This window comes from Ambystoma mexicanum, chromosome 2q (genome assembly GCF_040938575.1).
Source record: "Ambystoma mexicanum isolate Mex_15411 chromosome 2q, UKY_AmexF1_1, whole genome shotgun sequence".
In the NCBI taxonomy this organism is placed as follows: domain Eukaryota; kingdom Metazoa; phylum Chordata; class Amphibia; order Caudata; family Ambystomatidae; genus Ambystoma; species Ambystoma mexicanum.
Window position 1 is genome coordinate 290,229,214 of NC_090924.1, and position 15,995 is coordinate 290,245,208.

A 15,995-nucleotide genomic window follows, 5' to 3' on the forward strand; every position below is an offset into this window, starting at 1 on the left:
GATACTATGAGCCAGGTATAAATACTGCAGAGAATGAATGCAAGCATCAGTGGCCGCAGATTGCCAAGTTGCTGACAAGGGTTGAGGACAAAGAAAGCCTGTTGCATATAGTGCCTCTGGCTAGTGCAGAGCTATGCTTCAAAAACAATGGCACAAGAAAGGTTGGAGTGAATCAGCAGTGAGGGCGAATTTTCGATGTACCAGGAATGAAGTTTGGAACAGTAGTGATAATGGACCACTACTGGGCCTGCAGATCCAGAGCTTATATGAAGTTTCCCAAGGACTGGGGAGGGCTGTGTTCTATAGTGATTGTCCATGTCACAGCATTGGTGATTCCGACGAGTGACTTGAACATTGGAGAGTTTCTAAAAGCAGATTCTTACCTGAGAAAAATCCTGTTGTATGCAATTTAATGTTCTCAAATTTAAATAAAAGTGACTCTAATAACTGAGTTTGTTTTAGTTTCAATATTTAAACTTTCATAAAGTGACACTAAAATACAAAGAACCTGGTTAATTTCGAACAATGAATGTGCTGCTGACGATTACCCTCTTTATAGTCTGCAAAAGGAGTCGTAGACTTCATTGGAGGTCTGTTTAAAGATGATGAAGCCATTGAAGATAGGCTAGAGTCAAAGTCAGGAGCATAACGCTGCTGAATGGCAGGGGAAGTGTCAGCGGAGCTGTGTTCTTCAACATCTGATTGTAGAAGGGGAGAGCAATCACTACAGATTGACAAGTCGGGGGCCTCTATGGGCGTAGCAGGTGGAAGAGGAACCTTCCCAGGTTCTTTGGACACCTTCACTTAGTACTTCCTCTTTACAGGAAAAAATACAATTCCTTTTTGGTTATTTATCTGCAGCAATTTGTCTGCATTTGCCTTGTTTCATTGATTGCCGACATGTCAGGAGCGTACTCATTCATAGGGATCACATCATTGAGGGGTAAAAAGTCTGAACTGGGGGTCAGTTTTGGAGAGGGCGGTCACGACAGGTTTATTGCTACCATCATTTCTTCATCAGTGATATGATTCATGTTTATAACTGGATGCATAATGTTCTTCCCACTAGGCAGATCATAGAGGTGCAAATCTAATGCAAGTCTATTGCTGTTAACTCCAAGAAGTCAAAGGAGATTTGCACACTGTACAGAGTACGAATTATACAGTGCACTATAATCGTCCGGCAGGTCTCTCACAGTGCGTTCCTGGTCCCGGTCTTCACCTACCAACATACCAGAACACCAAAACACTCAGCCTGACGGTGGGGGGGGGGGGGGTTCAAGTCCTTCCTCCTCCTCCTCTTGTATGAACAGCAAAGAAACTCTCCAAAGTTTACGCCGTTCTCTCTGCTTCACCAAAACACACACCACAACCACATGCTCTGTGAGGGAGGAGGTTTTAAGTCCTGCCTCCTCCTCCTCGTGTGTGAACAGCAAGGAGAGATCCAAAGTGTACTCCTCTCGCTCCGATTCACCAAAACACACGACACACAGCCAATTGTAATTTCTGAAATCTTAAAGAAATCATTAGCTGTCAAGCAACCGGGTCCTGAACAATGGGTTATTATTAGGTTTTCATCTGGGGTACATAAATGCTTCCCGAACCATCACATTTGGTGTCGCTCATCGCAGGTGAAATCATGTGCTTTGTCTATGATCTGACTCTGCAGCTTCCTGTGGCTCGCCCAAAAACAGCCTCCTTGCAGCTCTTCAACAAACTTCAGCTACACGCCAGGTTCTGCACCTCCAATGTGTGAAGCGTTGAGTTCAAATGGGTAACTGGGGCTGTAGTACAGAAAGTGTTCACTGCTATAAGTGCAATTTTGCATCGTATTAGCACTCGAGCAACTCATATTTTAATGCAGTTTTGCATCAGTGAAGAGATGAAACACCAAACAAAGCACACAGAGTGAAGAACCACGCAGACACAAGGACAATGAGCAACTGATCGGCTTACTGTAAAGACTAAAGAAACTAATTAAAAACAAGAAAAACATGCACAACAAAAATGGAATCTTATAGTCAAAATAATTAAATGAATCCCTCAAGCAAATAAATGAAATCCTGTGGCATTGAACTCGCTGTGCAGTGGAGTTTGATCATACAGAACAGTAGCTGCTAAATCGGAAGACGTTTCGTAATTAAATAACTTGGAAGTAGGTTCTACGTGCGGCCCTGCCTCCCATGCACACTGCAAAAAACCTGCTCGAATGTCAGCCTAGCCTATTGAAAGGCCCCAGATAATCCCTGTTTGATCACAATGCAGAGGCTCACTCATAGCTGTTCGCTTTAAATTTGCAGAATGAAACCATTGATAGAACATGGCCTAAAATATTTCTGTGCAAAACAAGCCATTTCATATCAGGGAATTTGACTAAAGAAAACACATATTGTTTTCAAATTCAAATCGAGCAGCTCGCATGATAAGTGAATGGAATAACTAGAGATCAGTGACGAGATGGAGCAAACTTCAAGAACCCCATAATGAAATGGAGTCACAGGGCCTCGTTACAGGTGCTGGCAGTAATTTGGTATTAAATCTGCTGAATTATTGACAAACCCCTTTCCAGCGGGTTTACCACAGGATTATGAGTATTGAAAGGGAGGTGCAATTACCGATTTTGGGGGATTTTGGCACAATTACTGCAAGTGGTAATTCCAGAGCGGTAATTCTGATTTTTTACCTTAAGGTCGAGGTTTACTGCCAGTAAATCGTCCACTTCAAAGTGAAAGTCGGAATTTGATGATGTGGTAAAAACAGTGATAACTCACTTACTGCCCAAAAAAGTGGAGGTAACATAATTACTGTCACGTTTTTACCGCAAAGTAAAACTTGTAATGAGGCTCATCATAGTTTCTGCTCAACCTTCTCATGGCCAAAAATGTCATGCTCAAAGAGCTTGTGCTTTGTATATCTTTTTGGGAGGGCTGTAATGTTTTTAATGGTAAATATTTTGTTTTACCCATATGGTCACCTGAGCAAATGGAACAAGAAAGCTAGATCTCTTAGAATAATTGGGATTGGGGGGGATTCCAAATGGCAGTGTTAAACATTTTTGATTGCTGGCACAATTTACGGAACTCATTAAACAAGCCGTTCAATTTACATTTGTTTCAGTAGGGAAATGCATTAAAAAATCGAATACATGCCCGGTCACCAACAGTACTCAGGGGCATTGTGCAACAAAGTTTAATGTAAGCTGTGGGAGTAGAAAAAAAGGAAGAGTACAAAAAATGAGGTTTGCCAGAAAAATATATCCCTCGCTCTGAAAAAGCAGATTTAAATGCTGCTAGTGCCCAGTCCATGTATGCCAGCATTGACACCACAAAACATTTATGTTCTGCCTCTGTGCTATACATGCAATTATTTCTATGTAAAGCGTACTCATGCTGCCCGTATTCAATATATGCAAGTATTGTCAATGTAAACACATCTTGATTCTGGCATGTGCCTAGAACATGCTACTCTGTCACTGTAAAACCCATGTTCATGCTTACTGTGACCAATATATGTCCGTATCTCCACTGTAAAATCATTGTTGCATTGCCTGTTACCCAATGCGCACCCAATATTCAGTGTTTTCACAGTAAACTGATTGTCATGCTACTGTAAAAGCAAAGGTTTACGCTGACTGTGTCTCATATATGCTAGCATGTATTTTTTTATTGCTTATTTGTAATGCGCACTGTACAACGCACCTGTTTCTAGGCGCATCAAGACAAGGGAAGGGGGCAATTGGGAAGAAGGATGGAGGGGAAAAAACAAAAAAAACGTTCTTATACTCTCTTTGGTACGTGTAGGTGCGATAACATGAGGCAGGCGGTGGAGGAGGAAGGAAGGTGCAGGGAGGCGGAGAGAGGGAAGAAAAAGAAGCAGGAGACAAAACAAAACGCTCTGACTAGGTCATGAGACGGTGTAGAAAGTGCAAGTGCTCAGACAAGAATGGGGGAGTGAGGGTAAGCATGCAAAAACAATTAAGAAGTGCAGGGACGAGTAGGGGAGTTGCAAGTAAGGGAGACCGAACATGCATTTATGACAAGCAAGCACGCTGGAGAAAGCCTCGCCTCATGGCATGAAAGGCTACATCAGACATGCAGGCAAGATAAAGTAAGATTCAGAAAGTCAATTAATGATTGAAGGAAATCAAATCAAAAGCATCATCAGAGCTCCAAAGTCAAAGTCAATAAGTGGTGCAGAATATGAGGTGCACAACACAGCCAGGGTCCAAAGTCACTAAGGATTGCAGGAAGATCAATGCAAAACGTTGCCGAGCTCCAAAGTGAAAGACAATCAGTGGTGCAGAATACGAGGTGCATAACACAGCAAGGATCAAGGACAATCAAGGTTACAGGTAGAACAATGTCAATGTCAATCAGTGGCGAAGAATAGGATGTGCTCAACCCAGCAAAGATCCAAAGCCAAAACAGAGATTGCAGGTGAGACAGGCTCAGGAGCACAGCAGGACTCCAGACAATGCAGGGAGCAGGAAAGTGAAACAGAAAAGGGGGAAAAAGGGGAGAAGGAAAGGGAGGAACATATACACAGCAAAAGACTTGACCCGAAAGGAGGAGGAGGGTAAAAGGAAAACGCAACTCAGACTGCATGGGAGAGGGATCAAGAGTGAAGAACAGCAAAGCAGGTAGGGCAGCATGATATAAGAAGTGAGAATAAGAGGAAGTAGGGGACAGGGGAAGTAGAGATGATAGAGGTGATGGAAGATAGGAGAGAAACTAGGCTAGGGAAGAAACTGGAAAGTAAGAGAGTCCTATAGACCAGCGAGAAGGAGGAGCAAAACGGCGAGAGACACACAATGGCAAGAGAGTGAAAGAGGGGCAGAGCAGGAGGAGGGTGAGTCAGGAGGTGAGTGGAGAACAGGACAATGTTAGGGAACAGATCCACCAGCCGAGTAGGAAAAGGGGGGTAGATTGACAACAAGGTGAAAGGAAAGGTGGGAGGGAGAAGAGAGAAAGTGAAGTGGCACAGACACAGAGAGGGGAGGAGGAGACGAGCAACACAGGAGGAATGAAAGGGTGTGAGGAAGTGGTAAGAAGGGGTAAAAGTGGGAGGATAAATGGAATAAGGAGGGTGGTGTCTCATTACCTTGTGAAAGTGAAGGATAAAGACACTGCAAGCCGGAACAACAAGCAGGTTAGAAGTGTTGTGGTACAGTAAGCGCTCGATCCAGAGAGGCATACAGGCAGGCCCCTCGGCACGGCAGTACTCGGACAGGCCCAAACAGGCATCAGGCCTTAAAAGGGGGCCTTAATTAGGGGGGCGCTGACCCAGCCTGCCAGCAGGGAGCCCAATGAGGAAATAACAGGATTCCTCCAATCAGGGTCGGGTAAGCCACCATAGACGCGGCCACAGCATGAAGAGTGTTGCAGCCTGCAGATGAATCAGGCTCAATGGTGAACGCCACTAGAAGGTGTCCATCTTCAAGAGGAGCTCATGCTCCATTTTAACAAAGGTATTTAAGGATCTCCCCTCCTCCTGCTTTGCAGTGAGCTGCTGAAGGAGACCCGTGCCTCCACTCCTGATGTTGTAGTTTGCTATGCCAAATATTCATGGGGAGCGCTGGTGAACCCAGCCAAGATGGCCATAAACCTCTGATTTCTCACACGCCCTGACACATCCAGGAAAAATCTGGCCGCATCCCGATTCACATTCATGTTGGCAGATGCAATATTTAACATACAATTTGGTTGTGACTATCCTAGAGAATGTTGGTGTTCCCAGCCCGTCCTGTGACTGAGATATGGATGAGGGATTCTTTGCGTGGCCTGGCGAGTAAATGCACAGAGGAGTGGAGTTCACCCTGTGTTGATGCTACCACAGAGCCAGCTGCCTGATAAGCTGAGAGTGCGCTTGCATACCGGTCATCCCATGGCTGCTGGGTGGGATCTCCGAGTGCGACGGCCCGTGAGTGGGGCTCGCTTGCATTGAGGAAGAGTGAATCCGAGACAGGTGGGGAGAGAAGGTGCTGGTCTCGGCGGTGCTGTGGGTGGGCTCGCCTGTAGCTGCACCCCTGCTGCCGGGAAGAGTGATACGCGGGACCTGCGCTGCGAGCGAAGTGTGCTTGCGTGGGTGAAGGATATCTATGTGATTACAGCAAAGAGGGAAATTGTGAATCTGAAGATAGTGCAAAATCCGACTGCACAGCGATGACATCCCGCCTCCCCTAATCCCCCTACTTAGCCGACTGTAGTACAATTTTCCCTGAAGGAAGACAGGAGTCAGGCAGGGGTTTTACCAGAGCTTTATTTCTCCTGGTTGCTCCTGAACATTCCTCATACAGACAGTGCCCGGATAAGCGTGGGCCAACGTGGCCAGCTGGGGCCGGGCTGCATCGGATATAATATTTCAGCTTTTATGCTGATTGAGCCCCGTGCTCGGAGGAGCCGGGAAGACGCAGCTGTCCGCGTCCTCAGCTCGTCCCGTAATGCGCGCGTAGCGCGCGGGGGCGGAGCTGTGGTCGCGGGCGAGATCTCACGAGAGCGAAGCTCTCGCGACATCTCTACACACCTCCCTTTTTCAATGCGAAACGGGTTCACTGTAACACATAGTCATTGTATCTCACCGGTCTTCTGTGCTCCCTTCTGGGCCTCTCACTGGTTCCAGGGCACGGTCCCTGCTGAACCGGTTCTGGGCTTACATTGGGTTCTTCCTGTTCTATATCGGTTTCTTCTCTTTCTCCATCGTTTCCTTCGGGTTCTCGTTCCTCGTTTCTCCCGTCGTCCCTTTCGGTTTCTATGCGTGGTGTCTCTGGGGTCCTCGCTTTTTCTTGCCTTCGCTGGTATAATGCTACTCTTTCAAAGTTCCACGTGCGCCCGTCTTCTGTGCGGACGTGATTGGTTCTTTTGTGAGTTACTTTTATGGGCTGACTATACCGGGATCCTGTGGCTTGATCTTTTCTTGGTAGCTTGATTTTGATCCAGTTCCCTTTTTCTATGTTGGGCGCTTGTTTCGTCCTCCTTCTTTCATCACTCCACGATTTCATGCGTATCTTGTTTCTTTCAATGCGCCATACCACTTCTGTCATGTCAACTGCTTCATCTTCCCTTACTTTCGACAGCCATGGTGGGATGAGCGTAGATGCCGCACTCCTCCCTCTCAACATTTTGAACGGGGATATTTGAGTAATTCCGTTTGGCGTGAGCCTGTGGGCTGCTATTGCTTCTTTGGTGGTTTTGAGGGGGTCCATGCCCGACGCTGTTGCCAGTTGGATGGCCCCCTTTATGAACCTGTTCGCCCTCTCCACAAGTCCATTTGCTTGGGGGTGATATAGGGCCGCCTTCTTTTGTTTGATGTGGTTCCTTTTTAAAAATTCTTCCATGTCTTTGGAAACTAGTTGTACTCCATTGTCTGTGACGACTTCTTTGGGGAGGCCTTCCCTTTGAAAGATTTCAGGGAGTACTTCTATGACTGTCTCCGTGGTTATGTTTGGGACAAACTCTGCTTCCACCCACTTGGATAGATAGTCGACCAGCACTATGCCGTATCTGTGTTCCGTCGCCATCGCCTCCAGGGGCCCTATGAAGTCTATGCCCACTTTGGACCATACTGCTTCTGGTATCTCCGTGGGTATGAGAGGTGCTTGGCGAACCTTCAGTCTTTTGTCGCTATTTAGGCAATCGTGGCAGCGCTCTATCATGGAGCGTATTTCTTGATCCATAGACGGCCACCAGTAAGCTTCTCTCACCCTGCGGCGGGTCATCGTGTTATCCGAGGTGTCCCGCGTGGGCCCTGCAGAGAATTGTGCGTCTCATTCCTGTGGGGGGGATGATTTGATCCATTCTCATGATTATCCCCTCTGTTTCCGACAACTCATCTTGCACCTTCCAATATGGTCTCATGCCTTCGGGCAGCATTTTTTCATTTGGCCACCCTTCTCTGATCCATTTGCGAATCTTAGCCATGGTTGGGTCGTTCTCATCTTCTTCTTCCCAGTGTCTCTCACTGAGTTCCAGGTAGTCTGGTGCCCTTATGTCTGAGATGGATGCAACGATGCATTCTCCGTGTAGGAATGTGGTAGCCCTCTCCTTGTTCTCTGGCATTCTCGACATGCAGTCGGCTTGCGAGTTTTTCCAGCCTGAGATGTGATGGATTTCAAATGTGTATTCCTGTAGTTTCGCTGCAATGCGAGCTAGTCTGGGCGTTGATGCTTTGGTGCCTCCCGGACTGAGCATGTGGATGAGCGGCTTGTGATCTGTCACCAGCTTGAACTTTGTGCCCCACACGTATGTTCTGAAGTGTTCGACTGCCCATGCGCATGCTAGCATTTCTTTTTCAATGGTGGAATAGTTCTGTTCCGCCTCTGATAGTGCCTTTGACGCAAAGGCCACCACATGTTCGGTGTCACCTCTCCTCTGCGTTAGCACAGCTCCTAGTCCGTACGCACTGGCGTCAGTGGTGATGACTGTATCCCACTCTGGGTTAAAAGGTTGAAGACATGGAGCTTTCATGATATGTTGCTTTATGGTGTCTATCGCCAACTTCTGGGGTTCTTTCCACGAGAATTCTGTCCCTTTTTTGAGTAGATCGCGTAGGGGTGAAGTGGTTTCTGAAAACTTGGGTATGAATTTCGCATAGTACTCAGCCAATCCTAGAAATGACCTCACCTCTTCTTTGGTGGTGGGTTCTGGAGCTTTGATGATGGCTTGCATGAGATTCTGTTTTGGACTGATGCCCTTTTCCGAAATCTTGTACCCCAGATATTCGACTTCTTTTACCCCAAAAGAACATTTCTCATGGCGTAATCGCACTCCTGCTTCTTGTAGCTTGTTGAGAACCAATTTGAGCGTGGCATCGTGCGTCCGTTTATCCCCTGCATAGACCAATATGTCATCCTGAAAGTATACCACATTTTTAACTTTCCGTAGAAGGACGTCCATCATACGTTGAAAGGCCGATGCGGCTGATGACAACCCGAAAGGCATTTTGGTGAATTGAACCGTGCCAAATGGAGTGATAAATGCCGTAAAGGGTTTCGATTCTTCGTGCAGCTGTATTTGGTTATACACATTACTCATGTCTAGTTTAGAGAATATTTTGGCCTCTTTCATTAGTAAAATGAGTTCGTTTATGCTTGGGAGCGGGTAATTGTCCGTGATGACTTCTAAGTTTAGGCTGCGCAGATCTATGCACACCCTTAATTCTTGTGATTGGGGTTTCTTTATGAGGACTACTGGGCTCAGCCATTCGGACGCTACAATTTCTTCTATCACTCCTTCCTTCTTCATTTTGTCTAGCTGTTGTTTAAGGGCGTCCCTTGCTGTGGCCGGTACTGGTCTCACGCGGTGCTTGACGGGGACAGCATTTCTTTTGAGCACAATTTTGTGAAGAAAACTTTTAATGTGCCCCGGCTCCTCTGAGAAAAGTGTTGGGTAATCCCTCTTGACAACGGATCCGCTCCTCGCATTGACTGATAGAACTTGATCTTCTGTGCTGGGATCTAGTCTGATTTTTAATTTATCTTGATCGTCCCAGCCCAACACTGCAGGCCCTTCGTGGCTGAAGTAGACCCTGGTGATGGTTTCTCTTCCTTTGAATTCGGCTTTGCCGTTGATATAACCTAGCAGTTCGACTGAGGCCCCCCCAAACACCGTGGGCTTGTGTCGCGTGGTGAGCACTTTCACTTTCTCTTTACCCACCATTTCTTTGTATGTCTGAAGGGGTAAGATGGTGAGGTCTGAACCGGAGTCTGCCATGACCCTTGTCTCTCTTCCATCGATTTTGATCACGCAGTGGGGCTTCTCTCTCCTGGCTCGTGTGCTGTTCACCATGATAACTGTGGGTCTTCCTTCATCATCTGAGGAGGATTCTCTTTCCCTTGTGCAATCTGTGTTGAGGCTGGTGACTTTCTTGTTTCTCCATCAACACACTATCGAGAAATGTCCAATGCGTTTGCAGACGGAGCACTCCTTGTCTCTGGCTGGGTACTCTCTGTCAAAGGCCAGGTGTTTGGTACTGGTGCACCTATGACACTTGAGGGGTTCTTTCTTGTTGCTTCTCACATCTCTCGTGTCTGGTGCCAACCTTTCTTTTCTTGAATGGAACCCCACAGCTTGTATTTCAGTGGGACCTTGGGCCCCTGTAAACTCTTTCCTTCTTCCCGCCGTTTCTTCCACTGCTCTGGTGATCTCAACGGCTTTCTCTAACTGCAGCTCTTTTTCAAGGATGAACTTATCTTGAATTTTCCGACTGTTGGTGTGGACAACAAGCATGTCGCATATACGGTTCTCAGCATTGGTGCTGAAGTTACACAAGGCTGCTAGTTCTCTTAATTTCGTGACATAGTCATCGACGGGTTCGGATTGTTCTTGTTTTCGAGTGTAAAACCGTATCCTATGGAGTACTGTGTTCTCTTTACTGGCGAACCTCTTAATGATTCTTCTAACCGCTTCCTTGAACAAATCATCATTGTCATCCTCTACTGGAATCGGGGTAAGGCCCTCGAATATTCTTTGTCCTTCCACCCCTAAGGCATTGAGTAACATGGCCCTGCGTCTTGCTGCTGAAAATCCTGCTCCGCCCATAGCCTCCACGTACGTCGTGAATAGGGGCTGCCATTGTGGCCAAGGAATGGCAGGCCTACCTGGAGTTTGTAAAAAGGGCGGTGGCGGTATGGCTCCCTGCATGCTTCTGCGCGGTTTCTGGTGATGATCCTCGTCGCCAATTTATGTAGTACAATTTTCCCTGAAGGAAGACAGGAGTCAGGCAGGGGTTTTACCAGAGCTTTATTTCTCCTGGTTGCTCCTGAACATTCCTCATAAAGACAGTGCCCGGATAAGCGTGGGCCAACGTGGCCAGCTGGGGCCGGGCTGCATCGGATATAATATTTCAGCTTTTATGCTGATTGAGCCCCGTGCTCGGAGGAGCCGGGAAGACGCAGCCGTCCGCGTCCTCAGCTCGTCCCGCAATGCGCGTGTAGCGTGCGGGGGCGGAGCTGTGGTCGCGGGCGAGATCTCTACACCGACTCTCCTCTATCCCTGGAGTATCAGTTCCCACCCACTAACATGGGTCTGAGCTGGCGCTGCAGGGTCCGTTTTTCATTTTTTTTTTCTTTTCTTTTTGTTTTTCTTTTTTGTCCCTCGCTTCCAATGTTATTGGAAGTGGGGGACAACCCCGAGTCCGCTTAAACCCATAATGCCAAACATGGGGAGCGGTGGACACCCGCAAACCCTGCTCCCCATGTTGAGCATTATGGGATCCTAATTTTTTGTGCAAGCCGAATGTGCAATAAATGGGCACTCTGCTTTTTTTTCTCGCTTTTTTGGGCAATAGCGAGAAAAGCCTGGTGGAGGAAGGGATAGGGTGCCCCAGAACAGCCGGTGTAACGTCGAATTTTGCTCATCGTCGAAAAATGCTTAGGCTGCTACTGCGCATGCGTGAATTTCAATGGCAAAGCAAAATCCGACAGTACTGTAACGTCGGATTTTGCTTACCCGTCAGAAAATGCTTTCTGGTCTACGGGGCAGGGACAGCGGGGCCGGGGGCAGGGACAGTGCTACATTAACCCTTTGTTTCCACAGGGCATATTATTTATTTACAGGGCATAGTCTTTATTTTAGCCCTATGTTGTGCAGGGCAGTGCATTAACCCGTCAGAAAATGCTTTCTGGTCTACGAGGCAGGGGCAGGGACAGGGGGGGCAGGGGCACGGGCAGGGGCAGTGCTACATTAACCCTATGTTTCCACATGGCATATCATTTATTTACAGGGCATATTATCTATTTTAACCCTATGTTGTGCAGGGCAGTGCATTAACCCGTCAGAAAATGCTTTCTGGTCTACGAGGCAGGGGCAGGGGCAGGGACAGCGGGGGGCAGGGGCACGGGCAGCGACAGGGGCAGTGCTACATTAACCCTATGTTTCCACAGGGCATATTATTTATTTACAGGGCATATTATTTATTTTAACCCTATGTTGTGCAGGGCAGTGCATTAACCCGTCAGAAAATGCTTTCTGGTCTACGAGGCAGGGGCAGGGACAGCGGGGCCAGGGGCACGGGCAGGGGCAGTGCTACATTAACCCTATGTTTCCACAGGGCATATTATTTATTTACAGGGCATATTATTTATTTTAACCCTATGTTGTGCAGGGCAGTGCATTAACCCGTCAGAAAATGCTTTCTTGTCTACGGGGCTGGGGCAGGGACAGCGGGGCCAGGGGCAGGGGCACGGGCAGGGGCAGTGCTACATTAACCCTATGTTTCCACAGAGCATTTTATTTATTTACAGGGCATATTATATATTTTAACCCCATGTTGTGCAGGGCAGTGCATTAACCCCTCAGAAAATGCTTTCTGGTCTACGGGGCAGGGGCAGGGACAGCGGGGCCAGGGGCACGGGCAGGGGCACGGACAGTGCTACATTAACCCTATGTTTCAACAGGGCATATTATTTATTTACAGGGCATATTATTTATTTTAACCCTATGTTGTGCAGCGCAGTGCATTAACCCGTCAGAAAATGCTTTCTGTCGTCAGAAAATGCTTTCTGGTATATGGTGCAGGGGCAGCGGAGGCAGGGGCAGCTCTACATTAACCCTATTAACCCTATTTTTCCACAGGGCATATTATCTATTTTAACCCTATGTTGTGCAGGGCAGTGCAGCATAGCATTAACCCGTCAGAAAATGCTTTCTGCCGTCAGAGAATGCTTTCTGGTCTACGGGACAGGGGCAGGGGCAGCGGGGGCAGCACTACATTAACCCTATTAACCCTATTTTTCCACAGGGCATATTATCTATTTTAACCATATGTTGTGCAGGGCAGTGCAGCATTAACCCTATGGTGGAAATTTTGTACCCTATGTTACATCATTTATGGTGCGATTGCAAAATCAGACGGCAGCCTAAGCAAAGTCTGAGGGCATGTAAAATGCCATTTTCTGCTGCCCTGCAAAGCCGCCTTCCTGGGCCACTGGAGCTGTGCCTCAGCCTTTTTAACCCTATCTTGCATCATTTGGGCATCCTAAGCAAATTTTGACGGCAGCCTAAGCAAAATCTGACGGCACGTAAAATGGCATTTTCTGCTGCCCTGCAAAGCCGCCTGTGAGGAATTGTGCCAACTTAACCCAATGATGGCTTGGCGCCGTCCTTCCCGGGCAACTGGAGCTGTGCCTCATCATTTTTAACCCTATGTTGCATCATTTAGGTAGTTTTAGCTAAAGCTGGTGGCGAATCCACTGTGGATTGGCGGGTATGGAGTCCTTTCACTTTTCTTTTATTCTTTTAGAGTATTAAGGTTGTTTTTGTTTAGTTTACACATGTGATGATTGTTTTGTAAAGGTAAATTTAAACCAAACACAATAAAAAATGTTTAAAAAAAAGTATTGAGTCCTTTCATTTCCCCAGCTGTATAACCTGCAGGCTTGTCTGGGCCTATTTTCAACTCGAAGAGCCCCCCCCTCCCCTGATGTGTTATCTATTGTGGTGGTTGCCCTCCCCGGGCTTTCATTTTGCCTTAAAAGTTAGCCTCCCTGGTGCTTTTATTCTGGTTCTGGGCCTCTCAGACCCCTCGAGCCTCATGGGGGGGCGGAAGTAACCCCTCTATGTAATGTCTTCGAGGTCCGATCTTGTGGCGATGAGGTGCTGGTCGGTCCCCCTCCTTCTCCCCTGGGCCTCCTTTTGTGGGACCTCTGTTCTGGAGCTACTTGGGGATTCTCTTCTCGTGGAGGTCCACAGGGCTATACCTGGCAGGTTGTCTCTCTCTCCTGGACCAGGTCTGCGGGGCCCCCAGTCCTTTACTTCCCCTGCTTTTATGGGGCAACGTCTGCCAGCGACACCCCCCGCCTGGGTTATCAGCTGTGCTTCTCTTGATATTAGAGGCTTCTTCTCCTGTGGTTGCCACATTTTGTCTAGTTAGGAGTGCCTGCCCCCCTGGAAGCTCCACCTTAGCTCCTTTATCCTGCTCTGGGGAACTGGGGTGTCTGGGGTCACTCTTGTGGGCCCTTGATCGGATCTCGCCGGGGCCAACAAGGTGCGGTGCCTTGGCCCTTCCTGGCCTCAATGTTCTCCTGGCATGGATGGGTGGTGTGTTGGGGGTTGTGAGGTAGTCCTCTGGGTATACCCAACTGGTCTGTGGCCCAGAGCCTCCTCCCTCCCTTGCTATGTCCTACGGTATCTTCCTCTGTGTGTTCACTTTAATGGAGGGGCCTCACCTGTTGGCTTGTCAGGGTTGCACTTGTCGAGGTCCTTATGAGGCTCCACGGGGGCTCCTGCTATCCCCCTGTTGCTCTCCTCTAAGCTTGCCCCTTCAAGCTCCTGCTGTCCCCCTGTTCTTCTCCTCTATGCTTGCCCCTTCAAGGCTCCTGCTGTCCCCCTGTTGCTCTCCTCTATGCTTGCCCCTTCAAGGCTCCTGCTGTCCCGCTGTTGCTCTCCTGTACGCTTGCCCCTTCAAGGCTCCTGCTGTCCCCCTGTTGCTCTCCTCTACGCTTGCCCCCCTGTTGCTCTCCTCTATGCTTGCCCCTTCAAGGCTCCTGCTGTCCCCCTGTTGCTCGCCTGTACGCTTGCCCCTTCAAGGCTCCTGCTATCCCCCTGTTGCTCTCCTCTACGCTTGTCCCTTCAAGGCTCAGGGCTGGCTCCGGCTGCTTTCTCACTCATAAGGCACTGGATGGAGTGAGAGGCTCTTTGCAAACAAAACTAGCTGTTTAGGTGCTGCAAATGAAAGTGCTTGAATTGCCTGGGCCTCCCTTTCAGGGGCCGACAGAGGAGATGAGTAGTGCCTTTGAAGGGTTAGGCTTGCCCAACCTACTTAATGGGATGCTAATGAACCTGCTACTAAAAAAACTACCCTTTTGTGAGGGTCCAATAAGTAATGATATTGAGCATTGATTTCTAATACTTTAAGGAATGTAGCAAGCAGACTGTGTTGTGATATGCACTTAATTAGCAAGCCACACCATTTTTAAAATGTTCGTAGGTAGGCCACCCCCATCAGGTATTAGACCATGGACATCTTGCAACACACGCCCCCAAATGAGCCCCCACCCCCTTACTTTCTTACCCTACTCAACGCCCTGGGAGTACTTGAAGCAGGGTATGAGTAACATATAAAACATTCTTGCAGAGGGCTGGTTGTGGGTTCTCTGGATTCGTGCTCAAACACCGCCTGGGGACTGGATGGGAACCTGGCGCATAAAGTGTTGCTAAGTATCACACACCAGGTGAAGTGTGGCTTCCCTCTCGTTTATCACACCATTGACGAGAAGTCTTGTCCCGCCTCCCCTCACTGAAACAATTACACTCATGCTGAAACCAACGCTACAACCGACTGCACACTACACATCCCATCTCGCAAAACCGCAGCTATCTGGACAATTTGAGACACTCACTGCCATCCTTCATCCCCTAAGGCCACATCGTATGTGCCTGACTGCCTCTGTACTAGAAACCCTTTCCGACTGAAGCACTCCTCCCTTACCTGACAATCATTAGCTGCTCTCAGCAGAACACAACTGTATTAGTGCCCGAGGCAAGTGACCTTCATAGAATCATAGTTGGCTAGCCAACCCCTCTGATTGGGTTTATAGCTCTTTGGTGACTATTAGCCAATTAGCAGAGCCGTTCTGTTTGGGGTATGAGGCACACTATGACAAATCAACTTCTAGTGCACCAGTGGTGCAGGGATGAATATCGGTTTCTAAACCATCACACAACCCCTAGTACACCATAAGGGATGTGAACAGATTGGAAACATAAGCAAATTATAAACCTTGTTCAATTTTGGTAACATGGACAGAGTGGCAGGTTTATCTGCGAATAGTCGTGGATCGTTGGTTAGTTGCAACACAGCGAAAATAAAATGATTACCCAATGGGCCTCATTACACGGATGGCGGTAAGGATTTACCGGTACCGGTAAAATACCAGTACTGGTAAATCCTTACCGCCTTACTACGAGGTCCCTTTGTGGGTTGGGGGATTTAATGCCTGCTTTTTGCAGGCGTTAAAAACCAACCCGCAAAGGGACCCAGGGAGCTAATTACGGTACCAC